We start from the raw sequence: 12,985 nt of genomic DNA, 5'->3' as shown, positions 1-12,985 counted from the left end.
TTTCTCATCTCTTCCTTTATAAGCATCTTCAGGAATTCCCTCCCTAAGTTTTTCCCGCAGTTGTTAACTTATATTTTTCAAGATGAATCTCAACTGTGCATTGATTGCACCAGTCTAGGAGGGTCTGTGAAGGACATAAGTGCAGCTCCTTCAACCTGATTAAACTTATTTTTAATTATCATTTTCTTCATATTTGCTTCAGTGTCAGTTTGAGTTGGATAATTATACTAACCTTCCAGACGCCATCCTAAAGTGTTATTCTAAGCCTTAGATAGTTGGAATACAATTTGTTAAATGAGATGGCTCTTGCATTGAACAGTGGTGAGGATGGTAAGATAGAACCTTTGTGTTGGTTAATGTGATGCATATTTTATGTTTCATAATGTGTGTGGCATATTTTTCCATGATTTAGGTCACCATGCTCATTATCTAACACACTAGTATTTCATTTAAAACATATGTAAAATAAGTCTATTCAGATATAATTAATAGTCATGTGAGAGAATGATAGTATAGAAATTGTATGTTTGCGTATATATGTGTATTGTAATTTAAAGCCCATTTTCTTTTACACAATACTTACATTACATCATTGACCTATAAGCTCAACTGATTATCTGTGTGTATGTGTACTTATGACTTGTGAAAGACAGTTCCAGAAATTAATAAAAATCAAATTTAATGAGTAACACCCTTAAGTTCCAGTGAAAAATCTACTTATCTGCACTGATATCCCAAAATGAAAATATGATTATCACTTTGTTGATGACGTCATCACTGCCTGATTTAGACATGCTTCAGTCAACAGTCAAAAGTTCTAACATGTGGTAATGTCACCATTAATAAAGTCCAATACTATAGATTTGTTTCATAGTAGAATTGCTGTAAAACACCCCAAAATCAATCTCTACATCCAGAAAATTTGAACTTGAAGGTCTGAAAATATTACTGGCTCAAAGAACCTTAGTGCTGCAAACAAATTGTTAAGAGCTTATAAGGGAATATGGAAGATCTTCAATAAAAAAAGAGCTAAAACTAGAATATAGTTGTGTTTTCAATTTAAAATCACACACACACACACACACACTCACACACATGATGATGATGGACTCTTCCATCAAGAACAATGTATGAACCCTCAGTAACAAAAGATGAGATGCAGCTACACAGATGACTGGAGGAGTACAACAACTACTGCATATGCTAAATCTACCATGGACCATCATTAAGTGAGGAAGTTATAGAAACAGCAGTTTTCATTATGACAACTACTGCAAGAAAAACAACCACTTTTGCAAAGAAGAAATGGCATGTTACTGAAAAACCAATACAAATAATCTTTTTGTCAGTGGAATAAATTTGTGCAGAGCCCAGTGCATCTTTTCTCTCCTCCTAATCTTGTAATTTGTACTGCTGTACAGTATGCCACATGCCAAGCACAAAAGAATGTATGCTAAGGAATGTAGAGATGCAAACACTGAACGGATCAATGTTGATCTCCCTTTTCATTTGCAGTCTACATCATGAGTGAAGTTCTCTTTGCCAGTGTTTGTCTACAAATACCAAACTCATTTTTAAGCAGTCAAAAATTTGAATAAGGAAAAAAATAAAAGATGAGCATTATTTGTAACTCAATGGTACAACAGTGTAAGAGTTTGCTTTGACATACACTTACATTGTGATTTCTGCAATGTGGTGCATAAATTGTCAAGTAAATGAGAGGCATCTTTGCCTCCACTGATTCAGTTGCAAAGTGTTGAGTAAAGTTATTTGATTGCAGACCTCCTTTCAGTCTTTTTATTATCACTGGGTCACACATAGTCCCCAGATGGTAACATTGATTTCAAGGCCTTCCCAGATGAGTGACTGGTTATTCAAAGACATTTATAGATTGTAAATTTATTCTGTCCAGTTACGTATCAGTATAGTGGTCATTTGCAAACTCCAGAGGTGACACTTTCATTTCTCCTTAGCCCTCAAGTCACACAGTTGTTAATGTTTATTTCAGTTGGGTCATGCCCTTCCAATTGCAATAGATTCATAATGCATCTTACGGCTGTGCCTGTCACCTGGATGGTGAGGAATCCTACATTGGGAGTGGTAACGACTAGGGTAGGGTAGCTGACTGCTTACTGTGATCATTCATCTTTTGGTTTCCTGTAGCTTTGCTCCTTTTTACAAACCCAGTGAACATATATTTCCTATTTTAAAGAAATTCAAACAATAGATATAAGACCCAAGTTAAACAGATTCTTAACAATTCAATTTCTCTGATTGACATTAAGACATCCACCCCCAATAGGGGCCTTAACTCTCACATTTTAGAGCTCCACGACCTCCATTATTCAGGTCAATGTCCTTTTAACAGGTTCTATAAGACTGGAATTTTGGAATATGCGCATAAAAATCAGTAGTATGGGATACATGTGGCACGATTACAATTTTTTTAGGGTGTGTAAAGAGGGAAATAACCCTCATCTGCAATTTTGATGAAATTCTAAACATAGGTATTCCAGTTCATTACAGAAAATATAACAGAAAAGTCTAATTCTTCAATTGCATGTGACATGGGCAACACCGAGTATCTCTGCTAGTTTTTCATATTTTGTTATTACAAATGGAAAGTGTGGAGATGTAGATTCCATGTACTGTTCATTCAAAAGGGTTTGTGGTGTGAATGAAATTTTGAGAATGTAGTAGTAGTACTCGGTAGATAGAGAGAATAGAATAGATATGTATGTTAAAATGAGGAGAGTGGTTAAAAGGAATAGGTGAGAAAAGAAGAAAGGAATAGAAAATGAAAAAGGAGTGTTAGATGGTGGTCAAGATATTATGAGGAGGATAGGAGAGGAGTAGGGGAGGGATAAAATGAGAAGAATGTAGGGAAGGAATATGTAGGAGGTGGGGTGATATTTTTGAAAGGCACTAAGGTGGAGGGATGGGTACAGAAAATGGTACAGGAGTGGGAGGTTACTAATGTGAGTAGTAAACCTCAAAAAGGAAGAATAAGATATAATGGTCGAGTTTCTAAAAATAGACGGAGGTGTTTATTGTACGAGCTAATGTTATAGCAGGGACTGAAGAATCAGAGAAAGAAAGATATGTATATAGATATACATGCACACACAAATAAATATACAGTGTATATGCACTATTATATAAATGAGTGGACAAATGAAAGAAAGTGGCATATTTGTTAGGAGTTACATATATTATTTAATAACAGTCTGATTTGGCTCCATGCAATTTACAGTTTTGTAGGCTTGTAAAACAAACATAACTTATCAGGTATTTGGAGATCAAGTCAGAGGAAATGAGATAAATTCAAGATGACTTCTAGATGTTAGACCACAGTTCAGGAGTGATATCTGATCCTATCTTTGTTCTCAGGCCCACATGGTCAGACAGGATGTTGTTAGGCAGTTGTCACCATTTTGTCTGCTGGCTGCAGTATTAATTTAGTGACATCGCATTTGCTGCTACACATGGCAGAGTGAGATGTGTGACAGGTTAGTGGAGGACTAACACTCTAGCAGTGATGGACTTTCTGTCGGAGTAACCAGTTTTTGTGATGCTTGGTTAGACTATCGGAATGGATGGAGAAAGAATCCAGATGATCACACAAATGGACGCTCGTCATCAAAACCAATGACGAATTATCCACCTTGTAGCAAAATTTGAACCTATGATATTTATCCTCTCAACCTCATCACTGAATTTACTATTACTAAGTTACCCTGTCAAGTTTCCAGAATAGTGTAATTTTATTCTTTGAAACTGAAAAATATCTTGACATTTCTTTCTGGACAAAACTAATTTTGCTTATTTCGGTTTGTACTCCTTGCAGAGTTAAATACATACCTAAGTATCTTGCAAAGTTTCAGAATTAGTCCACTTGACCTAATTCTTGTTGCTTTTGGTGATGGTTGTGAGGGAAGGGTTTTGGAGTGTTGGCAGTCTTGTTTCTAGTGATAGTGATCATGTTATGATAACAATAGGAGTGATAGTGGTAATAGAAATGAAGGTGACTATTGCAGTTTTTTTTTTTTAACTATATCCACAGGGAAGTAGTTTTCATATTAGAACCTATCAAAAAGAAATTCATCATCATCATCGTTTATGTTAATATTTCCCTCACCATTACCAATATGACCAGCATTAAAACCACTATGCTGACACACTACTCTACCATTAAATGTCTGTTTTTTAAGCACCCAGCCAATCAGTTAAACTGATAAAACCCACTTCTATTAATGCTGTCAATGTGTAATTAGTTCATTATTGTGTTCAGTACTTATCATCAGATAGACTAGATAACAGACTTTAATTGTTAATTAATCAAGGTAAACACTTTGAAAATATAATACTTATACCAATTTAAGGAATCATTGTTATTCCACTTTAGTATCTATGTAAATTCCCTTGAACCACTTTACACTTACCAATTTATTACTTTGCTATGTAATTCAATTCCATTGTTTTTAGCAGAAATACCTTTATAGAACAACTGCTTTTTTTAACTTTCAACATGAACCATTGTGAATGTAGAATTTGTCACAACTGATTTATTCTCAGTATATACACATCTCTGCAACAATGTATATATGTGTCTCTGCTTTATCACTCATTTACCACTGTTACTATATATATATATATATATATATATATATATATATATATATATATATTTATAATGAGATTAGCTCGTATACGAGTGGGTATATATTTGTAAAAAATGAAGTTCGAAAATGCTGCTATAGTACACAAATTTTTAATTTTTATATATACATTATAACATGTTTCGGTTCTTGAGAACCTTATCAAAAAAAGTTATATATAAAAAAAGATAGTTCATGCTATCAAATATAAAAAATTCATTTATAATATACAATAGAGTCAGACATCAAAAGTTCATATATCGTGAAGTGAGTTCGTTCATGCTATATGTTTAGAGAGTATGATGTAGTGGTTCATAGTGGTGATATGCATTCAATATAAAAAATAGATCAAAGTGGTGATATGCAGTCAATATAAAAAATTGGTGTTCCTGAAAGAGCGAGGAATTCATTTTAGATTTTACCTTGAGGAACTGTGATGACTTTTGGTCGGTGTTCGCTGGATCGTTCTGGCGAACCTTGTGAATTGTTTGGGTTTTATATCACCTGTTAGGTGGCCAGTCCAGCGTAACGTGACGTCATCAACGTTTTGACCAATCGTTTCTTTAGGTGGCTTAGTCAAGCAGAACGGGACGTCATCAATATTCCGACCAATCCCGACCTATAGCTGTATTAGATCTGCCCCTTGTCTGTATCCTGTTTTGACCAATCGTTTCGTTAGGTGGCTTAGTCAAGCAGAACGGGACGTCATCAATATTCTGACCAATCCCGACCTATAGCTTTATTAGATCTGCCCCTTGACCAATCGTTTTGTTAGGTGGCTTAGTCAAGCAGAACGGGATGTCATCAATATTCTGACCAATCCCGACCTATAGCTGTATTAGATCTGCCCCCTGTCTGCACCCTGCCAGGTGATCAGTCAAGCAGAACGGGACGTCATCAATATTCTGACCATTCCCGGCCTATAGCTGTATTAGATCTGCCCCTTGTTTGTATCCTGTCCAGTCTAGCAGAACGAGGCGTCATCAACGTGTTGACCAATCAGAATCGGGTCTGACCCTTAGCTGTATCGTATGTGGCCAGTCCATCAGGGTTAGATCTGTTCGAAGAGATTTTTTTCCCTTTTTTCCCTAAGGTATATTTCCGTCAGTGCGAGTGACTGTTTAAGGTAGCGGCCGTGGTGGAATTTTGCTTCTCCTTTTCGGAGGACCAATCTTTTGTTTTAATATTCCTGGCCTAGGGTGTTTAAACTTGGTCTAAATTTTTTGATGAAATACAGTTCTTTATCTCTACATCATACTCTCTAAACATATAGCATGAACGAACTCACTTCACGATATATGAACTTTTGATGTCTGACTCTATTGTATATTATAAATGAATTTTTTATATTTGATAGCATGAACTATCTTTTTTTATATATAACTTTTTTTGATAAGGTTCTCAAGAACCGAAACATGTTATAATGTATATATAAAAATTAAAAATTTGTGTACTATAGCAGCATTTTCGAACTTCATTTTTTACATATATATATATATATATATAGCATATATCTCTATCATAAAATCCACAACTATTTAAATTGATAAAAGTATAAAATCTGTAGAGTGGTATTCAGTGGTTAACACCATATAATTCACTCACAAATTGGTTGCTTATGAATAAAAAAACTGAAATTTTCTGAACTGCAAACTAATTTCTTCCATCTGGAAGAAAATAGTACCAGTAATATGCTTAGTGGCCAAGTATTAGATAGTGTGTGTGTGTGTGTGTGTGTGTGTGTGTGTGTGTGTGTGTGTGCATGTATGTGTGTGGCTGTTAAATAACGATGATGATATTCTCACATTTAGTTTATGGCATATCAACAAACATTTGTCCCCTTTCTCTAGGACTGCCCAAGTATACTGAACCAGACTAAACAGTAGAAAGAGTACAACATTCCAGACTACCAACTGCATCATTATCATCATCATTTAATGTCCGTCTTCCATGCTGACATGGGTTGGACAGTTTGACAGGAGCTGGCCAGGCAGAAGCCTGCATCAGACTTCTGAGTCTGTTTTGGCAGAGTTTTCATGGTTGGATGCTCTGCCACCCAGTAGAGTGGACTGAGTGCTTTTTATGTGGCACAAGCACAGACAAAGTCAGTTTTCATCTCATCTAGGTCATCCCATAGGACGCCCCTTATAGGCGTTTCGGTTGTGCATACTATAGGAGTCACAGCATGTTGCTCCATGTGGTCCTGCAGTTTCCATCTAACTAGGAATATTAGGGTCTCATGCATTGTCTTCTATTCAAGATCCTCTGTATGACATCCCACTAGTTCAAAGCCAGGAATCTGATCTGTTAGGTCCTGCCGATAACTAAATCCACGCCCTGCTGCCGACACTTTGATTTATTGTCATTAAGATTTTGTTTGTCTCCTGCCCTTTGACTTGTCTGACCTAGTAAGACCTGCCTGAATATTTCTCTCCCTCTAGTATAGCTCTCCGGGTCAATGGAGCACACAGGCACTTCACCACAACAAGGTACTTGTTGAATTGGCCATTGGCTACACAGTAGTTCTTCCACCCTTTGATGGGTCTTACTTTTCATCCTGCAGGGTGTCCAACAATCACCTTCCACATCAAGCAAGCTTGATGGAGTTGCCAGTTTAGTCGCTGACGACCCGACCATGTGACAGGTTGTACTGGGTTATCTGTTACCAGTAGCGCTCAAGAGTGACCTGACTTCAATTTTGACAAGGTTTTTACAACTGGACGCTTTCCAAATGCCAACCATTTCACAGAGTGGACTGAATGCTTTTTACCTGCCATCAGCACTGGCAAGGTCACCAAGTAACTTGCAAGACAAAGATCCTTTGAGAGGGGAGGGGTACTGGAAGAGGTGATCTTGTGTCAGATGATAAAAGGTTAGAGTGTGACAGAGAAACAGAAACGGGTGTCTTGCTGCAGAGGAGGTACATGGTTACCCAGCCAGAGAGAGAGAGTAATCAAGAATGAGGACAGAAACAGGTGTGTCACTGTAAAGGAGAGACATGGTTACCCAGCCTGATACATATATATATGCAAAACCATGGAAAAGGAACCTCCAACTACTCTGCCTATATCTCTGTGCACACCTTTCAATGCAATGTATGCAAGAAGGTTTGCAAGTCTAACGGAGGCCTCAAAAGACATTTTAAGATCCACAAAAATCAGGACTTATCTGCAGCTCTTGGTGGTCCAAATCAGATATGCAGTCTATGTGGGTGTCAAAGAACTGCATTGTGCTCCAGTGTCTGCTTTGGCATGGTTTCAACAACTGGATGCCCTTCCTAATGCCAACTACACATTAGGTGCCTTGATGGTTCTAAGGTGTAGGTACAGGAGGTAGTCAAACTCTGCATAAGGAGTAGACAACTACTATATATATATATATAATAATAATAAATATTAGGGAATAAATCCAAATTTACAGGGAAAAATCAGATTTAGGATTGAATCCAATTTTATACACTAAATAAACATAGACGCACATAAACATGTGCAAATGAAGACATACAATAGAAATACAAAATGGCTGACGGTTAGTAAGGAGAGTCACAAATAAGAAAGAAGAAAACAAAGGACCACTGATGCGGTCACAGGAGTGTGACAAAAGAACTCTGGCCGAAATAAGTTGTTATACATACATACATACAAGTATATGTAATGATAATAATAAGTGGATGTAAACACATGAACAAAATAAGAATAAACAAAAACAGCAAAATATATATAGTTATTTATTTCTATTAGTTTATTTATCTGTGTATTTATTATGTTTTCGGGATCCTCTATCGTCATATGTTGTGGTGTGTGTTAGTGCTCCATTCTAGTTTTCTATTCAGGCTAGGTTTATTTTCTATTATGTGTGTAGCTTCTGTAATTTGTCAAACCTATAATTGGTAGAACCTATCCTTTTAGTAGAACAAAAAGACATTGACCTGAAAAATGGAGGTCGTGGAGCTCTAAAGGATAAGTTCTACCAATTATAGATTTGATAGGGTTGCCTGGCTTTTCAACAACCTTAATTCTTAGCTTAAGTTTGTCTAGGGTCCTTCTAAAGCGGTATGCCAGTTCACCTCCAGAAGATACAAATATTACAGGCATCCCCCCCATACACACACTAAATAAACATAGACGCACATAAACATGTGCAAATGAAGACATACAATAGAAATACAAAATGGCGACAGTTAGTAAGGAGAGACACAAATAAGAAAGAAGAAAACAAAGGACCACTGATGCGGTCACAGGAGTGTGACGAAAGAACTCTGGCCGAAATAAGATTAAGATTAATGTAAAAAAAATAAATAACACTGAAGCAAAATAACACCAAATATATAGTGCGTGTGTTTTTATTGGCTAAACTGGCAATATGACCATTCCGAAATATAACAATATCTGTTTCAACACACGACTTCACATAAAAAATCTTGCACAACAAATATTTAAACGCACTATATATATATACACACCTGTTGAGGCAAGTGAGGATCAGAATCGAAATCGATCAATGGAAATTGCAGATGTGTTACCAGTGCCGGTGGCATGTAAGAGAACCATCCGTTCGTGACCGTTGCCAGCGCCCGCCACCCCGACTGGCCTCGTGCCAGTGGCACGTAAAAAGCACCATCTGTTCGTGTCCGTTGCTAGCTTCGCCTGGCCCCCATGCCGGTGGCACATAAAAAGCACCATCCGTTCGTGGCCGTTTGCCAGCTCTGTCTGGCACCTGTGCGGGTGGCACGTAAAAAGCACCCACTACACTCATGGAGTGGTTGGCGTTAGGAAGGGCATCCAGCCGTAGAAACACTGCCAGATCTGACTAGGCCTGATGAAGCCTTCTGGCTTCACAGACCCCAGTTGAACCGTCCAACCCATGCTAGCATGGAAAATGGATGCTAAACAATGATGATGATGTTTTATATGTATGTATATATATACAACTAAGTAGAACCTATTGCATGATTGGGCTGTTGCCAACTTAACCAGCAACCCTACTAAGCCTGTTTGGTAAGGTCGATGGTTTTCTTTGGACATCCTGTAGGATAAAAAACAAAACTTTTCAAAGGATGGATAAACTCAGTAGAGTCAATGGCTGTTGAATAGCTGGGGGTGACTCTGGCATCTTTACACCTTTTCAAGAGAGAATTTTTTTTTCCATTACCAACAACATTGAAAAGTCTTTTATGGGTTCAAATATTTCTCAAAAATATTTGAACTGGTATTGCATTTATATGTATGTGTGTGTGTATAGGCCCAAGATACCTGGTGCCTTGCTGCACTCAAGAAGACTCGAAACTTCTAAGCAGAAGTGTTAAAACCACTCCATCTGGTGCAGCGGACTAGCCTTCAAGAGTCCGTTGCCAGTGTCATGTAAAAAGCACTTGTGCTGGTGCCACATAGAAGTACTCATGCAGTGCCACGTTAAAAGCACCCAGCACACACTGTAAAGTGGTTGGCATTAGGAAGGACATCCAGCCATAGAAACCATGCCAAATCAGACTGGAGCCTATGCCAGCATGGAAAATAGACATTAAATGATGATGATTTTATATATATATATATTTTAGAAAAAAATAAATAAGTAAGTAAATGAGTAGAAATTGAACCAGTGAGCGTGTTAATTAATAAGGTATTAAAGCAGAACGACTCTCCCCAGACATTACATTATATATATGTGTGGGTGGGTATGTAATTTTTATCTTTTACTTGTTTCAGTCATTAGACTGTATGTGGCCATGCTGGGACACCACACACCACCTTGAATTAGTCAAATGAATTGACCCCATTACTTATTTTTCTTAATGACTACACAGCTGCACATGGAATATAGTTCTAAACTAGACAGAACTCTGGATCTGTGTAATGTTCCTCGTCATTTATCAATAATCAGGTCTGCTTGATCAGAACAGACCTGTGATACATTGAGCTGGGATTACACAACAGCAAAATCTTAAAGCTACCATACATATGTACCAAATATGAGACCTTTCAATGATTTCTCAGTCAACTACATACATATATGAGTCCATTTGGTCCTCAGCCTGTGCAAAATAACAGTTAAATAAAGTAACTGCATTGAGGTTTTTTTGATGGATCTTGATCTGCTTTGTAACTCACATTGACTTTGGCACTCAGTAACAAAAACAAATGTATTATTTCATTTTCAAACAGTCTTCTCTCTAAAGTGTATTAGATTAGTAACAGCTTGAGTAATCCCCTTCTCTATAGACTTCAGTGTTCATTTTATTATTCTTTTAATACATCTGAGAGAGAAATAAAACACCTGTGCAATATTTCTCTTGTCACCAAGCACAAGATTTCTATTTAAAATACAGACACTTTCATTGTTTAAATTATCATTAGCCTACTTGACAGATAAACGAATTTTTTTGTGTAATGGTAGCCAATCCTTTTCATCCACTTCCCTGTAATACAACATTATACACTTCCAACACACCCCTAAAATACTTCAACTTTGTACAGAGAGGGTGAGTCCTTTGTGTCCTATACAAGGGTGGGCTGAAAAGTTCATAGGCTGACTATGGAGGAGTGATACTATAGCTGTGAAATTTTGCATGCATTAATTTCAACACTTCTTATCAATAACTGCATTGTTTGGGGGTTTGTTTTTTTTTCCCCCTAAGTAAACTGACATCTGACAGTTCAGAGAAGACTTCAAAAGTAACTACTAGTAACTTCTCTTGAGAATGGACAAAATTTGACATCATGATATTATCAAGTACCGGCAGGTACCCAAGGACATTTATGCTGACATTCTTGCTACATAAGGGGATGACGTTCCAGCTTTATCAACAGTGCAAAAGTAGGCTGCTGAGTTTAGGAGGGGAAGGGAGAATCTTAAAGATGACCCAACATCTGGATGTCCTGTGACTACCACCACTGAAGAAAACAAAGATTGTGTTCACCACATGGTGATGGATGACAGGCAACACTAATAGTCATTGTTATTAGCATATATTGTGAGAGAGTTGAGAATATTGTGCACAATGATGAAGGCTTCTGTTATGTGGGTTCATGTTTCCTGACACTTGATCAAAAGTGCACCAGGCTGACAACATCATGGGAAAATCTGGTGTTGTTTGTGGAATATTCAGGTGGTTTCCTGTAGAGTTTCTTAATCCAGGATAAGTGTTGGGTTGATCACTTTGAACCAGAGACAAAAAGGTTATCCATGCAGTGGAAAGATCCCCTCCTCACATGCTCCAAAGAAGGTCATCACTTCATCTGCAGGGAAGGTGATGGCATCAGTTTTCTGGGATGCAGAAGGCTTTGTGTTTATTGACTATCTTCAAAGGGCTACACCATCAATGGAGAGTACTATGCCAATTTGCTGAGGCAGTTACAAAAGGCTATCAAGACTAAACACCCAGGAAAACTGACAAAAAGAGTTCTTGTTTCATCTGAACAATGCTCAAGCACACAAATCCTTGGTTTCAATAACTGCCATGCTTGACTGTGACTTTAAATTGGTTGATCACTCTCCCTATCCTCTTGATTTTACTCCATCTGACTATCATCTGTTCCCCCAACATGAAAAAGCACTTGGCTGAGAATCAGCATTGCAGTGATGATGATGTCATATCTGCTGTTGATGATTTTTTGACCAATAGGATGAAAGCTTCTTCACCAATGGGATCTAAGCACAACAACACCAATAAAAGAAGTATGTGGACCACATGGGGGATTATGTTGGAAAATAAACCTCACTTAGTCACATTCCATGAGAGTATCTGGGTCAGCCTATGAACTTTTCAACCAACCCTTGTAGTTCTCCAAACATATTTTATTTCTGTCTAAATACATCTATAGTTCTATTATTAGTTCACCTTCAACACAAATTATTTTCCCTTAACAACAAAACTCATTGACTTCTTAGATTAAATCATTTCATCGATTAATTGTATTTCATTTGTGGTTGCTCATATTAATAACTCCTCCAATGTAATTTATGCCTAATATTTTGGTTCTTGGCAGTAGTCTACTGGGAATGTACAGATTTTTGTGTATTGAGGGAAGTGATTTTAGTGTGGATGTTAGTCTTATCGTTTTTTCTAGCTATTCTCATGTCAGGTAGGCTGTTTGATTGCATGTGTTGACAATAACCACACTAAGATTTATTTGAAATGCCACATATTTTATTTACCACTGCACTGTATTTACATACATACATTTAATAAATATTGTGTAAATAGTACAGGACATATGAATCATAGCATATACTGAGCATTCTTTGATTGACACTACTACTTAAAGCCTGTGAATAGGAGAGGAAGATGAGCAAGATGAGAGACTACCACACAAGAAAACCGACCAACT

The 12,985-nt window shown here is 37.2% G+C and overlaps 1 protein-coding gene across 12 annotated transcripts in view; it reads left to right on the top strand.

Annotated features, from left to right (window-relative positions):
• Positions 1–12,985, top strand: part of LOC115225588 (coiled-coil domain-containing protein 171) — a 268,237-nt gene that overhangs the window by 241,171 nt on the left and 14,081 nt on the right. The window lies entirely within an intron of this gene.

The sequence above is a fragment of the Octopus sinensis genome, linkage group LG2 (genome assembly GCF_006345805.1).
Source record: "Octopus sinensis linkage group LG2, ASM634580v1, whole genome shotgun sequence".
Taxonomy (NCBI): Eukaryota; Metazoa; Mollusca; class Cephalopoda; order Octopoda; family Octopodidae; genus Octopus; species Octopus sinensis.
Note: the sequence above shows the minus strand (reverse complement) of the source record. Positions and strands in the feature narration are given on the sequence as shown.